The sequence below is a fragment of the Alexandromys fortis genome, unplaced genomic scaffold (genome assembly GCF_014885135.2).
Source record: "Alexandromys fortis isolate MF-2015 unplaced genomic scaffold, M_Fortis_MF-2015_v1.1 scaffold_84, whole genome shotgun sequence".
NCBI classification, from domain to species: domain Eukaryota; kingdom Metazoa; phylum Chordata; class Mammalia; order Rodentia; family Cricetidae; genus Alexandromys; species Alexandromys fortis.
This window is the reverse complement of record NW_026068017.1, coordinates 3,618,910-3,626,087: the sequence shown is the minus strand read 5'-3', so window position 1 is coordinate 3,626,087 and position 7,178 is coordinate 3,618,910.

The window sequence follows — 7,178 nt, the reverse complement described above, 5'->3', positions numbered from 1 at the left end:
AAAAAAAAAAGAAACGTGAAGATAATTTAACATTGAATACCTAAGAAGTCACATTAAAGAAACCACATGAGGAAATTACATGAAAAACACTGAACTCGGACTCAGAAATTCTGAGTTCTAGTTGCTCTCTAGGTCTATGCAGCTCATCCGAGTCGTTTCTTTATCGCATGGGGAAAGTCTGCCGTCTGGGCCTCCGGAGAGGCACCACCTCCTACCATGCAGACGGGAATTACCACTGTGGATTCGCTATTCTCGCCTAAAAGATAGCCAGCTGTGGAGCAGCAGGCACCGGGGCACATTCGAGGTCTTCCTGCAGCTGACATTAAGGACACAGTTCATAAGACGGTGGGAAGGAGCTACGATGATCAGAACCTCAGAGGTAGAAGCAAGCTCCTCAGGGTTTCATGGTGGCGGCCCAGGCTAGACTTGAACTCTCACCCCGCTGTTTCAACCACCTGAATACTGGGATCGTAGGTGTGTGCCACTATGCCAGGGCGAACTCACTTTAGGCCCTTGGAGAGTTTACCCTCCCATCCAACAAAAAGCAGCTAGCTCACTGACACTGAGGAAACTGGGGAAGGCTGGAGGGATGTGATTAGGGGCACGCCGTGAAAAACAAGGATACTAGCTAAGAAGGGATAAGGGGTGGCTGGACGGAATGACAGAAGCAAATGGTTTATCACCAGTGTTCTTTGGCCGCAGTGGGGGAGGGCGGTAATCCTAAACTCAGAGTCACTACTGTGAAAGTCTCTGCACAGTTGAAGGGAGCGCCCTCACTCGCACCCCGTTTCTAAAGATGTGCTGTGGTCCTCACATCCCTTTTCTCACACGTTCAAATTATAGATAAGGAAAATTTACCCTTAGAAGACGGGGTCACTTGCTCTGCCTTCCACTTCTTCCTGTGCTGGTTCTGAGGTTCACCCAAACTGGTTCCTTCCTGCTCCCCGCTCCAAAGAGGAGGTGTGTCTGCTCTCTCCTGAGGCCCTCCTCCATGCAGAGTCTCTGGTCTCCCTTTCAGTGGCGGACTTCTCTCAGAAATCTCAAATCCCTGCTTCCCAGCACCTTGCTGAATGCCTTTCTCCCCATTCCCGCTTCCGTGGATTTGCCCACAACGAAGATGAGTTTCTTTGTCAGGCCTCCCAGTTTTGCTTTGATGTGCGTCCCTAGCCGATGCTGGTTTCAGACTTGGTACCAGAGGATGACCTTGAACTTCTGGTTCAGTTACTTCCACCTCCCGGATGCTAGAGTCACAGGCCTGTGCCACCGCGCTCATCCTGCGTTTCTGGGCTTTGTGTATTTGAGGCTGGCATTCTCCCTACTGAGCTACATCCCTAGGTCCTCTTTCCGTTTTTATCAATGTCATTGACATGTTCCCAAAGCTATGTGCTCAAGAGCAAAGGCAATAACCTATAATAGTTGTGGATCTATGGGACCTCAGCGGCCAGCAACTCCAAAAGAAGGAACTCATACCTGGCACTGGGCTTTGACTTACTAGTCTCTGCAAGAGTCATTGTTGCCCTATAATAGGATAGCTGCATTAGAAATTAGATTGATTTATGCATGCCTGGAATCTTCAGAGGACATCAAATCTCCTAAACCAGAGTTACAGATGGCAGTGAACCATGCGGGGCCTGGAAACCGAACCCAGGTCCTCTGCAAGAGCAAATGTTTTTTTTAAAAAAACAACAACAACAACAACAACTTTATTTCATGCACATTGGTATAACGATGTCAGATTCTCTTGAACTGGAGCTACAGAACTGGAGCTGCGAGGTGCCATCATGTGGTTGCTGGGAACTGAACCCGGGTCCTCTGGAGGAGCAGTCAGTGCTCTTAACCACTGAGCCATCTCACCAGCCCCAAGCAAGTGTTCTTAACTGCTGAACTATGTCTCCATCCTGGGAAACTCCATTTTAAATCTAAATATGCATATGTACATACAAGCATATATGTGTGTGTGTAAGATATATATATATATATATGTAAACTTATACAGTAGTGGGTTTCCCCATGTCTTTTTCAGAAGTGTCATTCGGCCCTCCCCACACTCTTCTCTGCTCCTCCACTTTCCCACCTTAGTTTGACCATTCCTGTTACATTATTCCCCTTTAACCCTCGTGACCTCCAAACATGTGACCTTACACATGTGCTTGAACACACATGCACATTAATACTAAAGTTTAGAAAATAAAATGGGAAACTATAAAGGAGTTGGGAAGATGGCATGCTGGCTAGTTTTACCTCCCCTTGATACAAGCTGGAGTCATTGGAGAGGAGGGAGCCTCAGCTGAGAAAATGCCTCATAAGATTTGACAGTAAGAAACCTGTAGGGTATTTTCTTAACTAGTGATTGATGGCCGAGGGCCCAGCCCATTGTGGGTGGGGTCATTCCTGGGCAGGTGGTTTTGGTTTCTATAAAAAAAAAAAAAAAAGCAGACTGAGCAAGCCATGGGGTGCAAGTCAGTAAGCAGCACCCCTCCATAGCTTCCGCATCAGCTCCTGCCTCGAGGTTCCTACCCTATTTGAGTTCCTGACCTGGCTTCCTTCAGTGATAGACTACAATGTGGAAGTGTAAGCCAAATAAGCCCCTTCCTCAAGTTGCTTTTTGCTCAAGATGTTTCATCACAGCAATAGAAACCCTAACTAAGGCAGATGTCTCAGGAGTTAAGAGCACTTGCTGTTCCTGCAGGGGACCCAGGTCCAGTTCCCAGCACCCACACTGCACCAGCAGCTCAGACACCTGTACCCCCAGTTCCAGCACCCACACTGCACCGGCAGTTCAGACACCTGTACCCCCAGTTCCAGCACCCACACTGCACCAGCAGCTGAGACACCTGTACCCCCAGTTCCCAGTTCCCACACTGCACCAGCAGCTCACGGGTACCTGAACTCCAGTTTCAAGGAGTCAGGCTGCATGCGTGTGGTGCTCGTATGGACAAGCGGGTACATGTACATACGTGCACTCACTCATTTAAACAAATACAATAAAAAAGGAATTTTAAAAAGATGCTCCAGGCTTGTGCTTCATAATTTGTGCCCTCATCGTAGAATCGGTCATCCCCCGAGGAGAGGGACCTTGGTTCTCTTCAGTACGCGGGAGCATCACTGGCCAGGCCCTGATTGTTGCTTCTGGACCATCATTGTTTCTAACTGCTCTCAGCTGCCAGGGTGCTGGTGTCATGTGTGCCCGATAACCAATAAACCTTCACAAACCTATCACTATTGTCTTGTCATTTGGTTGGTTTCATGTACCCCAGGCTAGCCTTAAACTTGTTCTGTAGTTAGGGATGATCTTGAACTTGTGATCCTCCTGCCTCAACCTCCCAAGCTCTACAATTACAAGTGTGCGTCACCATGTCCAGCGATACTTTAATGTTTGCCATCCATATCTAGAAAGCTAGACATGGGCTCATCCTACTGTCTCAGACTAACCCGCAAACACCAACCCTCTTATTTGCAGCCTCCTGATTAATTTTAAACGTGTCTTTTATGTACAGCACAAGCGCTAACACAAACTTTCTTAGCAGTGGGCAATATGAGTTGATTTACATTTATTGTCATGTGTATCTGTCCCTGGATGCCGGGATTCTCTTTATACATGTGTCTTTGTTCCATATGTCTCTATGTCTATTTATACAGACAATAGTTAAATATTTTCATAAAAGAACTGTTTGCTTTTGCCTTTATTTTGTGTTTTTAATTTGACATCATCTCACTGTGTAGTCCTGGCTGACCTGGAACTCTGTGTGTAGACCTTGCTTATTGTGGAATCTTATTTTAAGACGCGTTACATGTATTTATACTGTGGAACATTTGTTTAATGATGCAAAGATGTGTTGCATTCTTTTATGTTGCATTTGCTTAACTCTGTGAAACTGTGTTACTTTGTCTGTCTAAAGCGCCTGGTTGATCTAATAAAGTACTGAACAGCCGAGAGCGAGGCAGGAGAAAGGACAGGTGGGACTGGCAGGCAGAGAGGAGAAACAGGAGGAGAAATCTGGGAGGAAAAAGATCGAGAAGCAAGAGAAGAAGAGGAGGCCTTCAGGGGCCCAGCACCCAGCTACCCAGCTACCCAGCCACTCCAGCTACCCAGCCAGCCTTAGAGTAAGATGTAAAAAAAGGTATATAGGGCAGAGAAAGACAAAAGCCCAGAGGCAAAAGAAAGACAGGATAATTTAAGAAAAGCTGACTAGAAACAAGCCAAGCTAAGGCCAGACATTCATAAGGAAGAATAAGACTCCATGTAATTTATTTGGGATCTGGGTGGCGAATCTCCAAAGAGAAAAGAGCAAAAAAAGTATAAAAACAACCAACGACACAAGCTGGCCTTGAATTCAGAGATTCACCGGCCTCTGCTGACCCAGGACTAATGGTGTGACCACCACGCCCAGCCGTTTGCTTTGCTTTATACCGTTGTTTCTCACTCTTCAGGAAGACTCTTTTTCTCCTCGCAGTGACTTGCGATAGTTGTATTTTGACCATCTCAAATAACAGCTCTTTATATGAGCAACGCTAAAATCATTTTGTATTATATTCTTTCCATATTTCCCTACCACTCACCTTGAAAACCCGATCTTAACGTCCTTCACTTGTATCTTTTTCCTGTTAAACATATTTTTGTTACCAGAGGCTTATTCCATTTTCCAACTTTTCTCCTTGTTCCCTATTTTAATGGTTACATAATCCCCACATTATAAGTAATGGAATACTTATCACTTTCCTCTAGCCAGGATCATTCTTCTCATCATGCTTCTGCAGAAAAAGAAAGGAAGGAGGGGGGAGGGAGGAGGAAGGAAGGGAGAAAATATGTATCAGTATTTACACCCAGCCCCTTGGACAGAATCTCTCTTTAGCTGCCTGGAATTCGTCTTCCAGTGGCTTCCATAGAGGCTGAGAGTCTTCTCAGTAAAGTACCTGTGGCAAGTGTGAGGATTTTACGCTTTTGGATCCCAACGTCTGCATGAAAACCCAGATGTGGCCATATGCATCTATAACCCTAGCACTGTGGGGCAGACGGTGGATGTGAAGTTCATTGGCCAGCTTACCTAGCCAAATCCATGGACTTCTAGTTCAGTGGGGCATCCTATCTCAAAAATAAGGTGGAAAAGAATTAAAAACAATCTCAGGCCTCCATAGGCAAGTGAACGCACGCGCGCGCGCACACACACACACACACACAGAGGTACAACCCATCCACTCATAAATAGAACAGTGTTCCTTCTGTTTTTAATTTTTTTATTACATTCTAATTTATCTTGTGTTTACATGCAGATGAGGGTGTGGGAGTAGGTACACGCCCACTACAGAGTGCATGCTGAGGTCAGAAAACAACTTGAGGGATTTGTTCTTTCTGGCTATCATGTGGGTGCTGGGGATTGAACTCAGATCCTTGGGCTTGGAGGCAAGAGTCTTCCCCTGTTGCCAGCCCACTGGGTGTGATTATGACCTGTGTATGCAGGTGAGCATGACCATGTATACACACAGAGGCCAAAGGAGGTTGTGGGGATCCTGCGCTCCACCGTACCCCTAGGCAGGGTCTCTCACTGAACCTGGAGCTAGGTTGCCAGGCAGCAAGCCCCAGTGATCCTCCTTCTCAGTTTCCCACAGTGATGGAGGACAGGTGCTTGTGCTGCCGGCCTCGACTTTTTCTGTGGAGGCTCGTGAGCCAGACTCAGCTCCCTGTGATTAGGTTGGGCAGCAAGATCCCTTAAACGTGGAGAGTTCTCCAGCCTCGTTGATTTCCTTCCTTCCTTCCTTCCTTCCTTGGTTTCCTTCCTTCCTTCCTTCTTCTTTAAAAAAAAAAACCATTTTTTTTTTGTTTGTTTGTTGTTTGTTTGGTTGAGACAGGGACTCACTACACAGCTCTGCCTGGCCTGGAACTTGCTACATAGATCAGGCAGTGGTCTTGAACTCATAGAGATCTACCTGCCCCTGCCTCCTAAGTGCCAGAACTAAAGGTGTTTAGTTCTTCCTCTTAAAAAAAGATTTACTTATTTTTACTTTATGTTTATGAATGTTTTGATTAAAAACATGCCTGTGTACCCTGCATAGGTGGTGTTCTTGGAGACCAGAGGAGGGTATCAGATCCCCTGGAACTGTAGTTACAGAAAGCTGTTGGCTACCATGAAGGTGCTGAAAAACAAACCTGGGTCCCTTGCAAGAACAGCAAGTGCTCTTACCTAGGCAGCTCTCCAGCCCCCTACTCTTGTTCTGTGTTTGAAATGGTTGGTAGCCCTTATTCCAGGAGGGCAGGGTGACTGGTTATAAAAATCCTTTTCCCCCTGGCGTATCTTTTACATGTTCATTAAGTTCTGGCATGGGCCAATGATTTCCCATGACCTTACTCTTCTACTCTTCCTCTTCCGGATCACTCTGTGTAGCCGTTCCTCACTGTGCTCTGTCTTCACTGGCCTGTTGGGCCTGTTCTCAATCTTATTCTTTCTGAATTCCACCAGCTCTGTTTTAATTTCCACAACTGCCGAGTCGTCTGTGTTATCATGCAGTTACTTTCTCTGGTTCTTTCTGGCTGGAGTTGCTTTCTTAAGCTTTTGGCTGTGAGTCTAGCCTTTAAGAGTGGGACTGAGATCTCCCCAGTCCAGCAGTCGCTTTTAAAATATTCTCTTTAATTCACATAGAAACCTTTGGCCTTGTTCTCATTTCTGATGACCACACCCATGGAAATGTTGTGTGCTAGTTCTCAAATTTAAAAGTATGCACTCTAAAATGGCTGAAAGACACTTAAGGAAATGTTCAACATCCTTAGTCGTCAGAGAAATGCAAATCAAAACAACTCTGAGATTCCATCTTACACCTTTAAGAATGGCCAAGATCAAAAACACTAATGACAACTTATGCTGGAGAGGTTGTGGGGAAAAGGAAACACTTCTGCATTGCTGGTGGGAATGCAAGCTGATCCAACCCCTTTGGATGTCAGTGTGGTATCAGAAAATTAGGAAACAACCTTCCTCAAGACCCAGTAATATCACTTTTGGGTATCTATCAAAAGGATGTTCAATCATGCCACAAGGACATGTGCTCAACTATGTTCATAGCAGCTTTGTTTGTCATAGCCAGAACCTGGAAATAACCTAAATGCCCCTCGACCGAAGAATGGATAAGTACACGATGGAGTACTACACAGCAGAAAAAAATAACTACAGCTTGAATTTTGCAGGAAA